General features: G+C 32.9%; 3 long non-coding RNA genes across 6 annotated transcripts; 1 reads left to right on the plus strand and 2 right to left on the minus strand.

The window, feature by feature from the left end:
* Nucleotides 1-10,045: 10,045 nt before the first annotated feature.
* LOC121219811 (uncharacterized) lies at nt 10,046-12,446 on the minus strand. Its single transcript, XR_005916716.1, has 3 exons — nt 11,863-12,446; nt 11,681-11,773; nt 10,046-10,222 (listed from the first exon to the last, which is right to left on the minus strand). It is a non-coding gene; the product is annotated as an uncharacterized lncRNA (long non-coding RNA).
* Nucleotides 12,444-15,249, plus strand: LOC121219810 (uncharacterized). Its single transcript, XR_005916715.1, has 4 exons — nt 12,444-12,469; nt 12,585-12,651; nt 13,776-13,853; nt 14,823-15,249. It is a non-coding gene; the product is annotated as an uncharacterized lncRNA (long non-coding RNA).
* Nucleotides 15,250-15,849: 600 nt separating this feature from the next.
* On the minus strand, nt 15,850-19,036 carry LOC121219809 (uncharacterized). 4 transcript variants are annotated; one of them, XR_005916712.1, is made up of 6 exons: nt 18,762-19,034; nt 17,773-18,231; nt 17,639-17,686; nt 17,432-17,517; nt 16,496-16,722; nt 15,850-16,327 (listed from the first exon to the last, which is right to left on the minus strand). It is a non-coding gene; the product is annotated as an uncharacterized lncRNA (long non-coding RNA). The 4 variants fall into 4 exon arrangements; XR_005916713.1 differs by having other exon boundaries at nt 16,496-16,728; XR_005916714.1 differs by having other exon boundaries at nt 16,496-17,517; nt 17,816-18,231; nt 18,762-19,036.
* Between the last annotated feature and the right edge of the window lie 2,828 nt (nt 19,037-21,864).

Consider the following 21,864-nt stretch of genomic DNA (forward strand, 5'->3'; position numbering starts at 1 on the left):
AAAGATTTAAATAAGCTCTAAAAAGCAAGTTGCTTCGATTCATCTCAAAACTTGGCATACTTCTAGTACTTCTGTTGTTGCTTATTCATATGCATCAATAAATCCAAAATTTCTGCCTGTGCCAAATTTGTAGAAGGTTGAGTAGACATAAAGGTTGGTGTGGGATCATTCGGTGGTTTGGTACTACTGAAATCGGCTTCTAGTTTTTCCATCTCATCCTCATCAATCTGTACTATCTATTTTTTCCTTATGATGTCACCTATTGCCTTTGAGATGTCATAAGTAGTGATCATGCCTTTGTGGTAAGGTTCTTCAATGATTCGCATCAATATGTTTCTTTGGTGACACATCAGAGTGACGAGTGATAGGAAATAGTAATAACATGTTTTTCTTTCTGCACACTCTCAGATTTCGTTAAGTATTATTCTCAACATATTAAATGACTTTCCAATCAATATACAATATAGGAGAATCATTTGAATCATTAAAACAGTGCAACTTGAATAAGCAGGAATAATACTCATTCTAATAATGCAAAACCATACCTTTACCTCTCGGGTTAGATATTCCCTACGACAATTATGAGTACATTGTCTTGATGTCGACCATTTTACTCCTTGAGTTGTGACGACTTTTAATATGTCTTGAATCGTCTCTTCAGTAGCATTGGCTACCATTGTAGAATAGTCATCATCATCAATATTTGGTAGACTAAATATGGCATTAATTCTTGTTGATGATAAAGAGAACTCTTTCTTTCGCACTTGTAGTGTTGTCAAAGTTGGCGAATGCAACTGGGCATAGAATTCTCTGACAATATCGTCATCAGGAGGAGACTGGATATCACATAGGACTTTCCACCTTTTCTTCTCAATTATTTCCCGTATAAGTGTTGGTACATCTGTAACATTCCAAAATAGGGCCTAGGAGTTTTAGGTGTATTTTAAGAATTTTGGACTATATGAGCTCAAAATTTCCTAAGGTTAATACTCGATAACGTTTTCGACTACGGCATCTTAACTGTCAAATCAATTTTTTAAATAATGTTTTAGAACCCTTAATTTAGAGAAAGGATTGATTTGTAACATAGTCAAAACAGTGAACATTTATGTGGCAATTAAACTAGTTTTTAAAATTGAACCTAAAAAGCCCCACTTTCAGCTTAAACTTACAGTAGTTATTCTTCAAGCTTGTATTTGCTGCCTCTTACTATTCCCCCTTGTTTTATAAATCAATATTTTATCCCAAATGATAATTATTTGATTTCCTATCATTCCTAAATCATTTATCATCGTAAATCTTTAAGGAAAACACCCAAAACTCCATAGATTTCACCATCTTCCTTAAACGTGTGGTTTTTCAGATTTTCATCAAAACTCATTCATTCTTTCAAAAAAGCTAATCATTCATGTACCCATAGGTTTTTAATTTTATTTAGACTCTAAGACTGAATTATTAGCCCTCAAATCGCATACTTTAAATAAAAGCCAAAAATCAAACCATTAATTGTGGATTTCAGGATTTTGAGTCAAAACTTGGTTTCAAAGTATTTTTCAACTTTTTTAGCATGATTAGAAGGTTTTTAAACTTATCTTGAAGTTCCATTAAATATTTCTTGTGTTTTAATGAATTTTGTGAAAATTTCCTAAAAGATGTCAAAAATGTCGATACCATGAATTGAGTAGATTTGTCTAGTTTGAAGGTTGTAGATTAGGCGCGTATGATTATGTAGATGAATAGAATTGATTTTAAGAACAAAGGTTTAGTATAGATCAAGATATTAATATATAAAGTTTGTTATGTTAATGGTTTAAGTCAGATGAGAATTTAGCTTAAAGCTTGTGCTTTAGTTGGCTTGAGTGAATATTTGGTTGATATTTGACTGTGGTTATTGTACGATTTATGTGTGTAAAGCTTCGGATTCTTTAGAAATTGCTACAAGCTAGGGAATCGTTAGTTGAGCTTTCGATTTTTCAGCAAAAGCACAAAGTGGTGAGTGTATGGAATTGCTACTCGTAAACACGAGTCAGGTGTTGTTCGAGAATTTAGATGTAGCCTAAAACCCTACCCTAAATTTTGAGTGTAAGTTTTCTTGAACTATACTTGTCTTGTGATTATGTGGTTATATAATATGAATAATATGTGATATGTGGATATGGTGCTTATTGTGTAAAGTGCAATTATATACATGCAATAAATGTGTAATATATATGTTATATGACTATGCTAGTGTTTTGCAAAAGATGCTAATATATAGTGTTAGTGCACGATCAAGCAGTAAGTCATATGTGATGCTTTTCAGATATTTTGGCCTTGTGATCTTGGAACCATTGGATATAATTAGCATGCCATAGGATTGTGAGTACTCACTTATATGTATAGAGGTTTTGGGCGTTGAGGCCTTGGGACATGTTTGGAGAGATAAGGGAATGTGAGCTAAGCTCCATTTAACGGGACATGCGAGGGGAAATAAGGAGAGTGTTCGCTATACGCTTCATTGTTTGGACATGTTTGGCTTTACGAGTCTATGTGGTGTAAGAAGATTCGTGTATCCGATGTGTGATGATAGAGCTCACTATATGTTTCATAATCCAAGTGTCATCATATCTTATCTTACCTTATGTAATTTTGTAGAAAAGATTCAATGCTTGAATGATTATATATGTGTTATTGGAATGAACTATTAGATGATGCATGATTTAATACTAAATGATGTTAGACTTATGAATAAGCTGCTTGTGGAACGACAGAAATGTGCAAGTGTACACAATCGCAACAAGTAATAAAGTGACAAGTAAATGTCGAGTTATCGTACCCACAGGGATTGTGAAAAGAATTATTTATGAATGTTATTTAAAACACTTTGGTGAAGAAAAATATTTTGTTTGAAGAGGGTGATTAAAAACTAAGATTTTAAACTAAGTGAACTAAATAAATAAATCTCAAATGCACGATTTCAAAATACGATTTTAATCAAGATGACAAAATTGTTTTAGATTAATTACATTTCTTAACTTAGAATTATTAAACTCATGTGTATATTGTTACGAATAAGTTCACAGCAACTCGGTAATTTGCTAACTTATGAACATACTCACCTAACAAAATCCATTTATCTCTTGATTATATCCCTATGTCAATTCAACCGATTAAACAAATCATAATAGGCAAATATGTTATTGGACATACATACTTATTAAATCGAAATAATCTCTTGTACATATCCCTATGTCAATTCATACAATTAACTCGATTTAATAAGCACATAAAAGACTATGTGAGGTAACAAAGTATCTTTACCTTGAAACAGTTTAATCACAATAATCTTGCAACTTATGCAAGGCAAATGTATCGTCATAAACCATTGCTAATCTAACCCTCAGCTACCTTGGATGATTAAACATGCACTAATTAAGTACTGTGTCCATTAATTACAATTTCAATCCATTTAAATAATTAATTCATTAGTTACCTAACAATTTTAATGCAAGAATAACTTAGTCATGATTTTACTTAATCAAGCATCTTACCTAGGCCTATAACAACATCAACACAATTTCAATAATTTTAACAAACGAAATGCAATCAACCTAACACGAATTAAATTCAAGATAAATTGATTAAATTAACCATTCCAACAACATAAATATTCATAGATATGTTCAGCATAACAACAACAAAAATTAAAAAGATAGGGAACAAGAATCAAATCCGGTGTTTTTCCGTGGCTTGACTAGTTGCTCCGTTCTTCCTTCTCCGTTGTCCTCGTCGACTAAGGATACTATGAACACTTAATTGCTGCTCCAAATAGCTGGTGAATGCCCCTTTCCCAAGAGGAGAAATCGGCAAAAGAGCAATGGAATTTTGGAATGGAAAAGAAGAGAGAAAGTCGAGAGAAGAGAGGAAAGATGTGAATGCTTGAGGTGTGTTTTTCAAATGACCAGCCTAAGGGGGTTTTTATAGCTGAGGAGGGCTGCTAAAAATAGATAAAATTATCAGCCAAAGAGCCCTCCCGTGGCTGGCCACACATGTGGCAAGGTTGATAGTTTCAACTTTGCTAATTTAGGATTGAGGCAAACCTATAAAGCCACCAATTGTGGAGGGGTTTGAAAGCAAATTGAACAAGTCTTCAAGGGCCTCTTTGAAAGCTTATATAATAAACTAATAAGCTGATTTGGGTTAGCTCTTGGGACAGTTTTTGGGCTATCCATTTCTTGGTCGGTTCGGTTCACTTGATTCAATTCAATTGGACCACTTTTTCATAATTAATTAATAATAATTTATTAACCCAAATTAAATTGGATATAAATTAAAATTAATTATATTATGAATTAATACATATAATTTTGAACCATCTTAGGCTGAAATTTAGTTCGCCTCAATACTTCAAATTGCTTCTCGGTTTTGTGCTTTTAGCAGTGTCTGCCGACCCATTTTTTGCCCTTTGTGCAAATCTGTCGAAAATAACCACAATTCATCAAAATTAATTATAAAATTAACTAAAATTCAACATGTTCATATTTTAGGTGCACTTTAATTATTTTGTAAAAATTAATTATTTTTTCGACAAGAATTTTATTCAAACTGTATGATTTTAAGTTAAAAAGGGTATGTAAAAATGTGTAAATTTTCGTGTTTCTACACCCCCAAAATTAATTCATTGCTCGTCCCGAGTAATGCACAAATTAAAAATAATTACTCAGAAAACACCTTCGAAAATTTCCTTCAGAATAACATTCTTCCCAGAATTATGAATTTAATATACTAATGCTCAAAAAGAAGAAATTTGATAGTTATGCTACTTAAGTATACATATCGTTCAAATTAATCTTAGCAACTAATATGATAGCACAGTTAGACTAAATGCTTCCTTAACAAGACATGTTAACCCTTACCAATTTGATTTTATTTCCTTATTCAAGATTAAGCTGCAATCATTAAGTTTAACTTATGCCTTCATATGTTGAACATAGCAATTTCTCTCCACTAATGTAGGTAGCATAGAAAACTTGAATCAATAGGTATTTAAAAAGGTTGTAACGTAGCTAGGCTAGAGGTAGGTAAAAGATAGATAAATTTAGGCTTTTAAACCCTAGACTCAGCTTCAATCAGACCTTTGGAATAATTTCCCTCAATACACGTACTTACTTTGCTTTCACATGCTCCTTTGTACATCTATTTTCTTTCAAGTACATGTGCTCTTTTTTTTGAGCATTTTACTGTATGTACTACAATTTTTAGAGCATTTGATACTTCTTTCAACTCCCCCAAACTTATTTTCAAAGAATATTTTGAATAGTACTGAAACTAATGTTTGAGATAATTTAAAGATAATTAAGAGAGAAGTGATGGCTAAATATTGCAAGGGTTCAAATAAAATTAGGCCATATAGTCTCAAAGTTGGGTTTCAAAGGATAAAATTTCATCAAGGTTGGCTTGAAAGGCTCAAACGGTCCAAACAAGAGTTGTCTAAATCATTTTCAACATTCCATACTTCCTAGGATTTCGCCTCAAGAAACTACTAAGTCTATTCTAGAGACTTAAACTTTCAAGCATGCCTACCTTTCTTAAGGAACTAAAAATTTTATGGTACGATTTGCATGCTTTACTAAAAATACATTTATATCATTATTCAGCTAACATAACAATTTATTGAAATGATAAAACTTTATTTATACTGAAGTTTAGCATACTTGACAAAATTTCAAATTATTGAACAAAATATATCCTAATCACAATTAAAAGAACTATTTACTCTGAGTGGAAATAATTTCAATTTTTAAGTCCCCTTACTTAAAATGAACAATGTCCTCATTGTTTAAAGTGAATAGATACTATACACCAGGTAGGATTCTAGAAAAGAGGAGGTGAGTCAATTTGACTGCTTAAGTACCCAGCTCTTTCTAAATCCAACCGTAGACATGTATATATCTATTGCCACACTTTATACTTCGCGACTTGTTCAATTTTATTAATGATTTCCATCTCTTGTTTTATTATGCAAAAATTCCTAATTAACTTTATCCTAAAATAACCTAAGAACATAAATAAAATAAAGTCGAGATCCCCCCTTTATTTATTTGCAGATCATTCCGAATTCGACTCATCTTTTGCTCTATCTTTATTGTCTTTGCATGAATCACTTTGCTCCCTTTTTGATAATGGGCTCCATGGTTCAAATATGTACTCTGGAAAATCAGGCACAATGTACTCTGGAAAATCAGGCACAAAAATAAATGGATCATTGTAAAATTTCGTAAGAGCACTTCTCATCGAGTCATCCCTTATTTTTTAGTATTTCTAGTAAGCTTGTTGCTGCCACTGCATATGTTGCATTATGTCCATCAACTTTGAAAGCTCATCTCGAAGATCTAGGCAAGGCGGTTGAGCTCTAAACATTGAACTCTCGATATCAGGTTCAGCTTTTGGTTCCATTGGTTCCACCTTATTAGGGACTTCAGCCGATTGCATTGGCTCGATCTCTATGGGATCTTCTTCTTCATCCTTTTCGGGATCCTCCCTTTCTTCAACTCGTTACTGTAGGGCAGAGTTTCTAGCTATTCGATAGAGGTCCCAATCTGTGATTGTACCTTGGCTATAGCCTGTCATCTTTACGTTTGCAAGAATTTTAGCTTTCAAGCACAGAATTGTTATCGTAAAGGGAAAGTACGGTGGGCCAAAATGTGAACGTCTAACGGCACAATTTTGCATTTCCCTCAGGATGATTTTTCCCACATCAATGGTCTTCCCAGTTAATAATGAGATTGTAGTCCCATGTGAGCTAGGCATAAAGTTAAATCGGATGAAGTAGAACCATACCTTTGCGAGTGGTGTCAAATATTCTCTTCGACAAGTTCAGATTCCTTGATTTGGCACAGTCCACCTGAAACTTGATTCTGCGAACTGGAACTTCCGTCAACTCGCTTGAGGTTAAATTTGCATAAAGTTCGCTTACTAACTTCTCATCCACACTAGGTCTCTTCTCAGAAAACAACTCCCAATTGAGAGTTTCAGCAACCTGACGAATACGCGCCATAAAACCAATATAGTTGCTTTCTTTCAATATGAAACCTTTCTCTGGATGCATCTGTGGATTCTTGAAAATAATCTAATATCTTGCTTTGGCTTCTTCACAGTGGAACTTGTTTTGTGGTTCGTCAATTTTGGTAGATGCGTGAGTTCTCTTGCGAGGCATGATTAACCTAATCATAAGATGGTAATAATTATTTTCTCAAAAATTTAATTAATATAAAATATTAATAATTCAATAAATTGAAATATTAGATAATTAAATTAAAACTTAGGAGAAAAATTGGTCTTACCACTTTTCTTTTGTGAAAATTAAGAGCTCTTAAGAAAAATAATTGTAAATCAAAAGATGAAAAATTAAAATAGGTTGAGGGTTTTTGGCTAAGGATGGGTGAAAGGGTGGTGTGCTACTCAGGTATGCAAGGCAGCAGCGCGCAGCAGGGGATGGATGTGAGCAGCGTGTGGATCGTTGAGCAGGCCTGGTGTGGGCGCGCGCGGGGTGCTACTGACTGATCAGGTGAGCGATGTTGTGGCTAGGGAATTGTTAGGAGGTTTCGACACTTAAGCGTTTTGATGTTTTTGGAAGGAATGGTGTATGAATGAAAAAAAAATAAGAATAGATGGGTGGAATTTATAGTGAAAAGAGTAGGAGCTAGAGTAGAATTCTTAATAATTCTAAGTTCTAATTCTACTCAAAGTAAATAACAATTAATAATTAATATAATGTATATTAAATTATTATTTGCTACTAATTTATTAAGATAAAAACTTATCGAATAAAATATGATTAAATTAAAACTAATCCTAACTCTAAATAAAGTTGATAATAATTAATATATATTATAACGGATATAATTATATATTAATAATTATCATTTTTTTATTGAACTAAAAACATTTATTCTAGATGCTTTTTGAAAATATTTACAAAAAAGCATCTAATTTTTAATATTTACGAAAAGCGCAATCAAATTTTTTAAACTAATTCAATTAAGTTCCTAAACTTAATGAAAATTCAAAATTGAGTTGCAACATAAAACTTGGATCAAAATTGACCCTTTTATTTGAAAAACTAAAAATTTATTTTTTCGTTTAGGGAATAATTTCTTGGGAAATTATGTTAAAATCAATTCCCAGGAAAGATTGAAGAGGTCACAAACGGTCCCGCTTAAGTTCCAATCTCCCAAACAGAATTTATTTAAACATACTAATCCCGAAAATATACCCTAAATCATTTTTCCAAACAGAAGAACAAGAAAAATTAAATATCTGATAAAATGAACGAGATTTGATTCTGTTCAATTTTATCTCCCCAGTAATGTTTCAAACGTTGCGCATTAACTCAAAAATTACCTCCCTTACCTTGAAGTTCAACAACTCCGTATGGATAGACTCAATGAATCATAAATGTACCGGACCAACGTGATTTTAACTTACCTGGAAAGAACCTTAATCTGGAATTGAATAAAAAGACTTGCTGACCTGCTTCAAATTCTCGAACTCGAATGTGCTTGTCATGCCATTTCTTGAGTCTCTCATTAAGTAATTTGGCATTCTCGTATGAAGACATTCAGAATTATTCTAACTCGTTAAGTTGAAGCATCTGTTTCCCTTTGGCACTTTTAAGATCCAAGTTGAGTCATTGGAGAGCTTAGTAAGCTTTGTGTTCTAACTCCAAGGGTAGATGGCATGCTTTCCTAAAGACTAATCTATAGGGTGACATCCCTAAAGGTGTCTTGTATGCTGTCCTGTAAGCCCATAAAGCATCATCAAGTCTTTTGGACCAATCTCGTCGGTTCGGGCAAACTACCTTCTCAAGTATGCCTTTGATCTCCTTGTTTGTCAGTTCAGCTTGCCCATTCGTCTGCGGATGGTAAGCTGTAGCAACCTTGTGTTTCACTCCATGTTTATCTAATAACCTTTTCAACCACTTGTTCACAAAATGGGACCCTTCATCACTGATGATGGCTCTTGGGGTTCCAAACCTTGTGAAAACATGTTTATGCAAAAAATTTATTACAACCTTAGCATCGTTTGTCGGATATGCCTCTGCCTCAACCCACTTAGACACATAGTCTACTACTACTAATATATACTTGTGACCAAAAGACGGAGGGAAAGGACCGAGAAAGTCAATACTCCAAACATTGAATAATTCTACCTTAATGATTTTTGTTCGAGGCATCTTATTTCTGTTAGTGACATTTCCGACCCTTTGACATCGATCACAACTCTTTACTTAAGCATATGCATCTTTGAATAGTGTTGGCCAAAAGAATCTGGCTTGCAATACCTTGGCTGCAGTACGTGTACCTCCGAAGTCGGAGCTGAGTGACATTAGTATAAAATCTTATGTACTTCATCTTCTGCCATGCATCTCCTGATCATTTGATCTGTACACTTTTTAAACAAATACGATTCTTCCCAGAAATAGTACTTCACACACTACACCAAAACAGGCTTTTAGCGGCATTTTTTTAGGCCTTGTGAAAGCGCCGCAAAAAATGCCGCTATTGATAACGTCGCTAACTTTAGCGGTGTTTATGTGAAAAAATGCCTCTAAAGATCATGGTCTTTAGCGGCACTTTTGCCACAAACGCTGCTAAAGATCATGGCCTTTAGCGACGCTTCTACTACAAACACCGCTAACGGTCATGACCTTTAACGACGCTTCTATTAGAAACGCCGCTATAAAAAATGACTTTTAGCGACGCTCTTTTACAAACGCCGCCAAAAATATGCTTTTAAAAAATTTAATTAAATAATATTTATTTCTATGATAAATATTATATTATGTTTTATTTTTGAAATTTAAACTTTAAACTATATACTTTTAAGGATAAAAAATTAATTTAATTAAATTTTCTATTAAAATTTTAATTTTAAAGCTAAATATAAAAATTAATGAATTTAAATTTAGAATTAAAATATTATGTTTAAATAAATGAGCAATCTACCTTACAGCTCATCTGATCTATATTAAATCGGCCAAATATAAAAGAAGCTACAAAACACGTAATAATTAACAATCATGGTTAAAGAAGCTAGTACACAAGGTAGCTACAAAAATTCAAGTTCCGACTAAGATAAACGACCATGGAATGCAACATTAAATAACACTCCACTTGAAGAAGTGTTAAGCCTTGGCTTTTCCAGCTTGAAGAGATTGAATCCTCTACTACACCTTCAATATCTAAAGGATGCAAAACCAAATGATCAGATAAACCAACAAACTTGGTAAACAACAGAGATGTTAAAAATAAAAAATATATATAGCCATTAAGGCTCAAAACAAAATGTAACAAACAATTATGTGCAGCTTTAGTAGCAAACAATCTCAATCATAGCACTTCCATGTGTCACAAATAGGCTTTCTTTCTAGTGATTGTCTAAACTATTCAATTTTTTAACAAGGAATAATAGTATTAATTTGCAAAAAGCAGAATTGAGATTGATTACATAAATCAATAAAAATAGAAAACAATCATAAATCTGGCTGATAACCAAATTATAGCAATTGTATGAAGACTAAATTAAGCATAAACTGTGCCAAGCTAACAAAAATAGATCGAACACTTCAAAACAAAGAAGGATATGTTATTCCTAAAATTACTACAAAAAGTTCGACTTACTTTGCAGTTCATGTAAGTTAGACAACCATGGCTTGAAAGCAATATGGCTGATTGATCCAGTATGCCATTTCTCAGACCTAAATACTCATTTTTAGTCACCCTACATGTGCCATCATGTCAGATGTAGAAAAGGCTTAATATGTAATGATAAAAAGGCCATCATTTTTTGTGGAAAAGGCTTAATATGTAATGACAAAAATGGAAGCAATATTGCTTTAAGCATTTCTTGTGGAAACTCTTCATATACCAATTAATCTGTATCTCATTGCTGACGAACACAAACACACAGATCTGTATATCCATATGCCAAAACTCATTACCCCTAGTAACAACCAACACAACAATTCCACCTTGTGCAGAACATACAATAAAGTGCAGATCCGAAAGGACAGTTATTTCACATACAAAGGCCAAATACTAATTAGTAATTTGAACTTCACACAGTTTACAATCACCATTTATGGGCTGAATCAGTTTCCAAACAAGGTCTGCTAATTGTAGCTTTGGCTACTACTAGTTTCTAATATATCATCACCTAATAAAACGCAGCCACTAAGAAAAACTTTAAATTGCATAAGAGCATGATATAATAATTGTCTGGTTAATGCTTAAAATTTCTCTCTATTAACATATTAAGAGATGGATGTCAAATTAAGAAGAGAATGAAAAAGGTACTTGACTATAATAAGCATGTGAGAATTAACCTGATCCCTTCCAACATGTATAAGGCATTACAAACTTTCATAAACAAGGACAACTACAAAATGCATTTCATCACATCTCTTATATTTTTAAAGTAATAAATCGAATAAAAAATGAGAAAATCCAAGAAGTGGAAGAATAGATACTATCATGCATTTCAAAATCTTTGGATTAGATATTTGTGATCACATGTTAGGCTTCGAAGGCAAAAATAGCACACCAGATCAATAGAATGCTCAGCTAGATGTTTTTATTTCACATAGATATTTCTTCTTCTTCTTCTTCTTCTTTTATTTTTTATACAGTTGAAATAATACCTTTCCATCATACTCTCGTCGTGCCAGAACTTCCGGTGCTATATATGCTGGAGTTCCAACAGTTGATTTGGGTCTTGAATGCAACAGAGATGACTACACCAAGTGTTAAAAAACAACTTAATGATTGGAAAATCATAAAGGAACTGACATTTAAGATGGACTATATATAATTATCCCCAAACCTTAGAGTAACCGAAATCGCAGATTTTCAAACTAGGTGCAGGACTTCCATCTAAAAGGGTATTTTCTAATTTCAAATCTCTATGGCATATTTGCTGCAAACGAGAATAGGAACATGGAAACAATAAGTAGATTTACACCATGTTTGGTTGGGTGTAATGGCTAATCCATTACACCCCGATTCGGTGGCCCCACCCAATACGCCGTTTGGTTCACCGTTTACCGAATCGGAGGTTTTGCTATTCCTTACCTATTCCCTCAGCAGCTGTAATAGGGATTCCTGGGTTTTAGTTTGTAATGGCTATTCATCGTTTTCTTCTTTAATTTTGAGACCAAAATAGCCTGCCTTCTTCTCCCAAAAAATTTCCCATCGATTTCATATCCTCAAATCAAGCCAAATCGATTCACCTTCACGTTTTCACATCTTCTTCCAGCCAAATCGATTCGCCTTCATCTTCTTCCGGCCAAAGGTATGCTGATAGCCAAAGGGCTTCACCATTCTTCCAGTTCTTGCAGCGACTGAGAAACAGTAGCGGGAAGGGAGGTAATCTTTTTTTGCCCTCATCAAGCTTCATCCTCTCCAACGTTTCCCTTCCATTGATTGCAGAGGTAATCTTTTTACTTCTCTTCTTCATTGATTTTTCCCTCTTACGTTTGGGAACTTAAAATCGATTTTTGCCCTCAGTTCCATCTTCTCATACGTTTTTGCTCTTCATTTTATCAGGACCCAAAAATTTCATCACTTTCACATATTTGACCTTCCAGCACCGCCGCCTGCGCCTCTACTACCAGTGAGAATACCTTGTCTCCTTTCCTTTAATTTCTACGCTTCAGATGTTTATCTATGTTTCCCGATTATCCTAAATTTTTGTGTTTTTAATTTATTTAGTTTAAAATTTCGATTTAGTGATTCCATTGTTTGAAATTGAGTTAGAATTGTCTTCTAAAGGCTGAGACTGATCTAATTAGCTTTTCATCACCTGATCAAAAGAGCAAAATTCTCTGAGGGACAAGGTTTTAGTAACATAAAAGGAGAAAGAATGTTAAAAGTCCTGGCATGCATAGTCATATATCATTTAAGTTTCATCTTAGGCCCTAAAGAATGTTAGGTCCTCTGACATGCTAAACTATTTCCATTTGATCAACTAGCATAGATGAATATGCAAAGAAGCTTTCTTCTTTTATGCTAAATTATTTCCATTTGTCACTATGTGCATGGTTTATGCTAATATCTTTTATCTTTTAAGTATAATTTAAATCTAGGGCCTTAACGTAAGGTAAAGTGCCCTATTATTTGAGTAGTTTTGTTGCTGCTTCTGTTGTCATTTAAAAATATGATTTCCAAAGGCAAGTATTAATATGACCATGGTCCTCTCCTGCTATTGAATTGAAGAAATAAAAGAAAAAGGAAAGTTTGACTTATGAGGACAGAGCAGGGCAGATTCTTAGAGTAACCTTTGGGTATATGCTCATGAGGATTTGTGTTGAAATATTGCATTCTTTAAGTTTTTTGTTTTGTTTCTCCCATAGAGCTCTCTAATTGAATGATAGCTTGGCTTTGGCTGCAAAATGAATCAAGCTATGGATAGGCACGTTTAATATTAAAGAGGTTTGCACAAAAAGCAAATCCTATCAAGTCTATTTCATTTACTGTTAAACTAATTAAATACTATATCAAAGGGATCTTAAATTTCACCAATCTTCAGCCTTAGCGCATGAGAGTTTTGTTACTTTAAGTCAATGACAAGGTGTCCCTATATAGACAGATAAACTAATATAGGGCAGTAAAAGAAGAAAAACAAAATGTAATTGACTATAAAACCTGTTTAGATCTCCTTGGATGTCTCCTCTTTTTCAAATGCAGCTAAAATTTATTGTCAATATTTACATCATCTTCCTCTTTTATATTTTGCAGATAGAGCCAATCCCAAGAGGAAATCTGCCTCCTGGTTTTGATCCTATTGAAGGTTGCAAGCTTATCAGAAAGGAAAAGGTATTATTTTCAAGATTTTCCCTTTTCTTTTTTTTCCTTTATTAAGCTGAGTGTGCACTACAATTTTAAAGCACAAGTTTGAATGAATTGCTTCTATTTTTCTTGTTTGTATTCATGTTACTTTGGTTATCCTTTGTTTTTCTTATCCTTTGTTATATTGTATCATAATTCAACATTATGTCGTTTACGTCGATTCAATATATGCCTTACATGTTCATTGTAAGACAGAATCTGTTCCCCGTTTACTATTTGGTTTTGTTTGAAACATATTTGTACCATGGGGTTGCGACGAAGATTCTATTTTCGTGTTTAAACTGTTTGCAACAATGTTTTCATTAGAGCAAGTTTTCATGTCTGCTGATAGAGAACAATTTGTAATGCTTTCACTTGATGACTTGTTTACACCGTTGCTCGTACAAATCGTATATCGGTTTTATCTTATCATCTAGTATAGGTTTCAGCTTCTTCTATTGCAGCTTTCAGTTGCATGACCTTAGTCTAGGCCTATAGGGTTCTCACTTTTGTGGCATATTAGGCATGTTTTTTTCAATAGGCTATTAATTTTCGAACTCGGATGAAGTTGGAAGCTATGAAGCTTTCTACATGTTCACTATGACACTGCACTATGGTCAGTTAGAACCCAATTCTGCTTCTTTGCTTGCTTTATATGCAGCTTGAAATCGCAATCAAGTTTTTGTCGTAAAGTTGCACCATGTTCATTCTTGTAGAATCAAACCTCTGTTCAATAGGCCTAGATAATTATCCTTTGTTGCAATGTTAGTGTCTTAAGGTTTGGGTATATGCTATCTGGTTTGCTTATCCCATGCAAAAACATGGTCTTATTACATTTCGCAGCATGGGATTCACATTCTGTTGCTTGTTCATGGATTATACTACCTATTTTTCAACCCGATTCTTATCATTTTTGTTCTTGCATCAATAATCAAATCAGTCTGTTAACATGCTCAGAACCCTTTCAATGCCACACTATGGGGTTGAAATTGATGCAGATGCAGATGCAGTCCTGAAAATCGTGAAGATGCCCGAGTCTGAAAGACTCAAGATAGCTACAGCAGTAAGGAGAAGAGCTAGCAGATTTTCGGAGCAAAGATTTTACGATGATCTCAAAGCCGCAATCCGACCAATTATATGCGGTTCTTCCTAGTTATAGGATTGCATTAGAAGATCACACTGACATAGAAAACAATAGTTATACTTGTTCTTGTTTATTGGGGTTCTTCACCCTTTCGATCCAATCATTAGAAAAAGCTTAGTTTAGATTTGTCAACAAAATAGATATACTCTTAATTTTGATTTGAAAACATACTTGAAGGAATTGAGGATCATGTTTGGTTCATTGGATTGCTCATTCAATTACTGCCCTATTTTAAGATCATCATTTTATAATTTTTTTAAATAGAGTAATTAAAAAGTAAATTTACTAATACTTTAATAATCTTGACCGTAATTTACTTTATATTTAAAAATATTGTTTATAACATAAAGTATTGTTTAATATTAAAAACAATGGACTAATGTTAGAAAATGGTTTCAAAGGCACAAAATCAATATTATTATCGTACTAATATTGCAAACAATATTTAAATTTCTCTAAATTAAATGAAAAAATTAATATAAGAATATTGATTATTAAGAATTTTATTAAATTATATATTTTAATTAAAATATATTTAATAATAATTATGTTAAAATATGATTAAATTATTTATTATTGATATTAATAATCTTATTAAAATTTAATAACAATAACAATAATCATTTACCTAAACAAATTTCTGCTAAGGGTATTCTAGTCATTTTAGTTTTTTCCATTATGCTATTACACCTCTATTACATTCAACCAAACACAGGATTACTATTACGCCTCTATTCCATTACATTCAACCAAACAGTTGATTTGCTATTACACCTCTATTCCATTACATCTCTATTCCATTACACCTCTAATCCAATACACCTCTAATCCAATACAACGAACCAAACGTGCTCTTAGTTCTTGCATTTGGCATACACTAAGAAACATCAAGGTTTGATTTTTTTGAGTTTAAATACTATGGAGTGACAGTAATTGACACCAGAGATCAATTGCTGAAAAAAATATCTATGCTGAAGAAATACAAGTAAGCACTAAAATAAATTTTGTTTCCAAAAAAAAAAGTGGGAATGAAAAGAATAAAAATAGAAACAGAAAAAGGACCTCATCTTCACTGAATCTATCAGCACTGCAAATCTGATCAAAGAGCTTACCACCGCCAGCATACTCCATCACAATTGCTAAATGGATAGGTGTCAAAACCACGTACAACATTTATATCCTATCAAAAATATAAACATCCCAAATTTTTTAAAAGGGAAATGAAGCAAGAGACGATACTTGCCTCCTTGAACCGGATTATATTAGGGTGTCTAAGAGATCTGTGATTGATAATCTCTCTTGCCACATTCTCATCTATCTGCAAACAAACACAGCTAAGCTAAGCTTTCAATCAACCGGTTTGGCATTCACAAGAAAGAGACAGAAAGAAGAACGTGATTTGAAGTGATGAAGTCAATTCAAGCTTAATAATACCCAAAAAATGCAAGAACAAGTGAGAGAGACAATAGATATTAAAGAAACAAACCTTGTGACCTCTCTCAATATATTTCATAGCAACCAGCTCCTTGGTATCCTTGTGTCTGAGAAGTCGAGCAACCCCAAAATTGCCGGCTCCCAAATCTTTGACCACTTCATATTTCTCCATTTTACCTCAATAACTACTACTACTACTAGTAGTAGAATGATATTGCTTCCATTTTTGTCATTACATGTTAAGCAATATTGCTTAAAGATAAATATGGAAAGATCCATCTGCAGCTAGATATCCATTACTCCAGCTTAGGCAATAAAGAAGGGCAAGCGAATAATAAATTCACATATCTACCATTTTTTTTTAAATTCACGTCAATATTATAAAATTAAAGAAACCAAACTATACTAAATTAAAATCAAATGATAACAGAGGGACTAAAACCATAATCAGACCGTAATAAAAATCAATCATTCTTGCCTAGAATGATGAAAATATCTAGAGTCAAACACATTTCTATCCAGTAGGAAATGAGAAAAATCATATCAATTAAAAAAAAATCCAGAGTCAAACACATCTGGTTGAGGCTTTTTTTATGTTTTCTTACTAAAATCCTCGATTTATGATAATAATAATGATAATAGCAAAATCATATCAATTAAAAAAAACAAATAGCTTTAAAATATAACATAAAATGAACAGTCATAAACTCATGCTGAAGTAAAAAGCTAGCAATAAGAATATTTTCCATACACACTTCTTCTCTTTGCTTCAGTGAGCAAAAAAATAGTTAGCAAAAGAGTTAGCAAAAGTAGCAACTAACTGCTACCTGATGAACTAATCTCAGCTTAACGACGCTCAATAGTTTCAAATTCTTAGCTAATTAATCTTCGAAGCTAAAAACAACATGAAAAAAATGATAAAAGAAGGCAAATAAAGGAAGCTTAAATAATAATAAAAATTAATAAAAGTGAGAAAGAAGAGATGAACCTGAAATCTGAAAGGCTAACTTAAAGGATTTTAATCGCTTGTGACCTTGTCACATATCTCGCAGCATTTCCTTCCTTTTTCTTTCCCTGTAAAATTTCACCATAAATTATGAGAAAAAAATCCTTACAATAAGTCAAATCTGAAAATTTAAATCGCTAATTTGAAAGCAATAAAGTTCGAAAGAACTTGCCGGAGGTCGGTACATACTGAATGGTGAGCCAATAGATGGGTGACTTCACCAGATGGTAGATTGTCCTGCCAAATATAAGAAGAATATAAAATCAATCCAATAAAAGTCTATAACTAAAGATCAAGAAAACATATTCTGAGGTGAAACTAACTAGTAATTTGGGAAGACAGGTATAGAATCCAATACTACTATACAGGCATATGTGATAATTATTGATCCCCACACCGCAGCATGAGTAATGAATACCCAGCGCCGAATGTCCATTGCCAAGTGTATATTAACAAGAATAACAACTGCTATAGTCCACAAACTGCCCATGCTCCATATATCGATTGTGCTCTCCTTATATGTAAATAGAGGTATATAGAACAGAACGAGGCTTTGCCATTGTGTGTCAATCATTGTGATCCAGAAGAGTTGCAGATTATACGCCTCACGTCTATGCCCCACGCCGTGAAGTTTAGGATACTCTAGGAGTGTTTTATGACTTAAATCATTGTCAAGAATGCCAATAACAATAGTAGGGACAGAGGTATATATGACATAATAAAATACACTACTTCAGTCTGGTAAGGCAGAAGTCGTTGAAAAGGCTCTGCATAATATGTACCTACAACATACAAAATAATGTAACATGAAACCCAAATCCGTTAACTACAAAATTGCAGGAAAAGAGAGAACAACTTAATATTTCGGTTAATTTAGTTGGTTTTCGTTAAGGAAACAAAATTAACCTTCAACATTTTTTTCAATAGATAATTCTACATATCCAACCAAAATATCAGAACAAATCAAAATCTAGAAGCACAATACAATGAAGATATTAATCACCATCAGATGTTAAATTAACACATACTAAAAGTTCAAAATAAATAAAATGAAGATATAAAAACTTAACAGGACTAATCCTAACTGATCACCAAAATAACATTCAAATATCAAATTTTCTTAAAATCTCTTCTGTTAACCAAACTGAATTTTTTATGGTTAACCAACAAACCGAATTTGGTCAGTTAATTCAACTAAAAATGAATAACAAACACATGTGGGGAAATTGCCCAGTATGTTCCCCCTTTCTTTTGAGCAATGCACCTAGGAAGTTCAAAAAGCTCAGATTTCACAACAAAAAACGGTACGTACCAGAATAGCATCAACACAAAAACAACATTGCGATAGAAGTTGTAAAGTACTAAGTAGCCAACACGCTGATAATTCCAGTGACCATGAACCAATAGTAATCTTTTCAGAAATCGGAACTGGTCCATCGCAAAATCTGATGCCATCACAACTTGCCGTTTGAGATTTTTTGGGATTTTTTTATAATGTCGCAGGGAGGGAGGGAGAGAAAGCAAGAGAGACGGCGTGTTTGCAAAGTTAAGAGTTTTAGTGGGGGAACTAGGGGGGAAATTTGGGGATAAAATGGCGGACCTTTTTTAACCGCTATTGCTTAAATGCCGCAAAAAAAATATTTTATTTTGAATAAAAGGATGTCTTTTTGTTTTACTAAAAATCTCATATTTTTTCTGTTAAAAATTATTAGTTAAGTGATTTTATAAAATATTTATTATTATTATGTTTTATAAATTGGAATTTTATAAAAAAAAATAACTAGGTACTTTCAAAATAAATATTGTATATTTTAATAAGAAAACAAATAATTAAATGGCTGTAATTAATTATTAAGTTAGAATTGGATCCAATGTAAGGAGTCAATCTCTCACATATCAAATTTTTATTAAAGATTGAGACGTTAATTATGATTTTATATTATTCCTTTCTGATCTAATCTCCATTTTATTAGAGATATTTCTTCCTAACTAAAATATAACTATTTTGCTAGATGTTCGATGTGGAATGATTTTAATTTTTGTATTTCATTTTATTTGTTATAATTTGGTCCTATCCAAAATAGATAGTTATCTATCCATATCAATCTGTTACTTTTTATTTATTTATTTATCAATGTTTTTTTTAAATCTAATATTTAAATATATCAAATAGTTTAGATTAAATATTTTTAAATATAACTGCATTAATTGATTGTATAAAATTTCATCATTTAACAAATCTCAAGTAAACCTTAAATACTAAACCATTTAATATATATAAAGTTTATCTATTATTTCTTAAATAATTTAAACTACAATTATAAAAGAAATTATTTAATATATAAATTAAAAACACTAATCAATCTAAACCCCTAGCCCCTATCCCTAAACCCTGAATCATAAAACATAAATTATAAACTCTTAACCCTTAACCCTTAACCCCTAAACCCATAATCCATAATTCATAAACCTTAAGATAGTAACTCTTAAACCTTAAACCCTAAACCCTAAAACCATAAACCCATAAACCCTTAGCACATAACCTCTAAACTTTAAACCCCAACCTTTAAACCATAAATCATAACCCATAAACCCATAATCCATAAACCTTAAAATGGTAACACCTAAACCTTAAACTCTAAACCATATACCTTAAACCAAAAACCCTAAAATATAGTAATAATTAATTCAATATTTTAAAATTAATACTATCTCTTTTACGGTTATATAAGAAATTATTTAATATATAAATTAAAAAACAAACAGTAATGTACCCAAAAAACTTTAAAATTATTTTTAATAATAGTATTTTAATTTTTTTCATTTTTAACAAATATTTTTCTATGTTTTTTATTTCAAATTATTTCTACGTCTCATCATTTTTTCTCGAAGATTTTAAATATTCAATTAAAAATAAATTAAATTTTAATTAATATAAATAAACCAATTAAATAATAAATAGACGCACAAAATGGTTTTTGCGGCGCTTTTTCAAAAACGCCTCTAAAAATAGAGCATTCGTAGTACTTCTTCAAAAATGCCGCTAAAGCCCCTACTAAAGCCCCAGCGCACCAGCAGTGCTTATTGGAAAACGCCGCTAAAGCCCAAAGCATTAGTGGCGCTTTTTCAAAAATGGCGCTAAAGCCGCAGCGTATCAGCGGCGCTTATTGGAAAACGCCGCTAAAGCCTAGAGCATTAGTGGCGCTTTTTCAGAAACGCCGCTAAATCCCAAAGCATTAGCGACGCTTTTTCAAAAATGCCACTAAATCCCAGAGCATTAGCGACGCTTTTTCAAAAATGCCACTAAATCCCAGAGCATTAGCGACGCTTTTTCAAAAACGCCGCTAAAGCCCTGAAAAGCTCAGAAAACGGCGCCATGGGGCTTAGGTTTTTTGCGACACTTCCTAGAAAACTCTGCTAATTCTCTATTTTTAGCGGCGATTTTCAAAAAGCGCCTCTAATACTCTATTTTAGCGGCGTTTCCTTAAAAGCGCCGCTAATGCTCGATTTTTAGCGGCGTTTTTTGTCCAAACGCCGCTAAAAATGCCGCTAAAAACCTGTTTTGCTGTAGTGACATCGTGAAGAAACTTTTTCTTTTGATAATATGTCTTATCAATCGACATCAAACTACAAGCTAAAAAGTTAGCAATATCAGCAAACCAAGGGATATTATGAACATGATTTACCTTCAGTATGTGTTCATCTGGAAATGTCTCTCGAATTGGTATAAGAGGAGAGTTCCCTTCTCGCGGCTCCAATTTGGACAAGTGGTCTGCTACTTGGTTTTCCACTCCCTTTCGATCTTGAATTTCTAGATCGAACTCTTGAAGTTGAAGTACCCATCGAATCAGTCTCAGCTTAGTGTCTTTCTCGGAAAGTAAATACTTAATTGCCGAGTGGTTCGTATAAACAGTCACTTTGGTACGTACAATATAATATCAAAACTTGTCAAAAGCAAACACAATAGCAAGTAACTTTTTTTCTGTTACCGTGTAATTCAGTTGAGCTCCTGTTAGAGTCTGACTCGCATAGTAGATGGGATGAAAACCTTTGTTCCTTCGCTGACCCATGACAACTCTGATCGTGAAGTCACTTGCATTACACATCAATTCAAATGGCAAATCCCAGTCTGGTGTGACTATTATGGGTGCCGAGACTAATTGACTCTTCAAATCGTTGAAACCTCCTAAACAATCCTCATCAAATTTAAATGTCGTGTCCTTCTCCAATAATTTGCATAAGGGTTTAGCAACTTTAGAGAAGTCCTTGATGAATCTTCGATAAAAACCAGAGTGGCCCAAAAAGCTCCTAACACCCTTTATAGATATTGGAGGTGGGAGTTTCTCAATAACATCTACCTTTGCTTTATCTACCTCAATTCCATGAAATGACACTTTTTACAGTTAAGTACAAGG

This window comes from Gossypium hirsutum, chromosome D08, assembly GCF_007990345.1.
Source record: "Gossypium hirsutum isolate 1008001.06 chromosome D08, Gossypium_hirsutum_v2.1, whole genome shotgun sequence".
NCBI classification, from domain to species: domain Eukaryota; kingdom Viridiplantae; phylum Streptophyta; class Magnoliopsida; order Malvales; family Malvaceae; genus Gossypium; species Gossypium hirsutum.